Genomic DNA, 1,002 nt, shown 5'->3' with positions numbered 1-1,002 from the left:
CGACAATTAAAATATTTCCTTTAATTGGAATTTTATTTAGATTATATTTCATAATTTTAATATTTTTATTTTTATTAGTATTATAGTATTCAAATTTACAAAACTTAACAACAATGATTTCATTATTTAATATTGAGTTTTCTATTTCGTTTTGCATTTCATTTTTTTGTAATTTATTAAAATTATTGATAGTTGTTTCCATTATTTTATTATTTATTATATTTTTAATTTTTAAATTAATTTTTTCAATTTCTTTTTAATACATTTTTGCATTTCAATTTTTAATTATTGTATTTCATATGTTTTTGAGAAAAATAATTTTTTAATTATTAATATCATAAGTTTTGCGAAAAAATATTTTAATTATTATTGCAATTAGATTTGTGAAAAAATATTTTAATTATTATTGCAATTGGATTTTTAGAAAAATATTTTAATTATTATTGCATTTCGATTTTGAAAAAAATATTTTGGGGTGATTTTGCAAAAAATATTTTAATTATTATTGCATTTAGATTTTTATTTTTAATATAACAATTATATTAAAAAATATTTTAATTATTATTGCATTTCGATTTTTATTTTTAATAATTAAGTTTTGCGGAAAATATTTTAATTATTATTGCATTTCATAAGTTTTGCGAAAAATATTTTAATTATTATTGCATTTCAATTTTCTGATCTTTTTGCACATTGTTTTCTTTGTGATCTTTTATTGATATAATATGGACTGTTCCAGGAATGGTATATACATACTACTTATATATAGGCATAAGAAATTTTCAATTTTTAGATTCTGAGCGGAGTGAGGAAGCCAGTGGTTTTACAATGGTGTTTATTTATTTATTTTTTATCCTGTATACAAAATTTCTACTAGAAGGAGATTTTCGATTCCAACATATAGTACTACACCACACCTAAACATACAGATAATGTTCTTCTACCATCAAGTTGCATAATAGTCGATTTACTCTAATTTTAAACTAACGAGGGGTGGTGGGG

The sequence above is a fragment of the Acyrthosiphon pisum genome, chromosome X (genome assembly GCF_005508785.2).
Source record: "Acyrthosiphon pisum isolate AL4f chromosome X, pea_aphid_22Mar2018_4r6ur, whole genome shotgun sequence".
In the NCBI taxonomy this organism is placed as follows: Eukaryota; Metazoa; Arthropoda; class Insecta; order Hemiptera; family Aphididae; genus Acyrthosiphon; species Acyrthosiphon pisum.
This window is presented reverse-complemented; position numbering follows the sequence as displayed.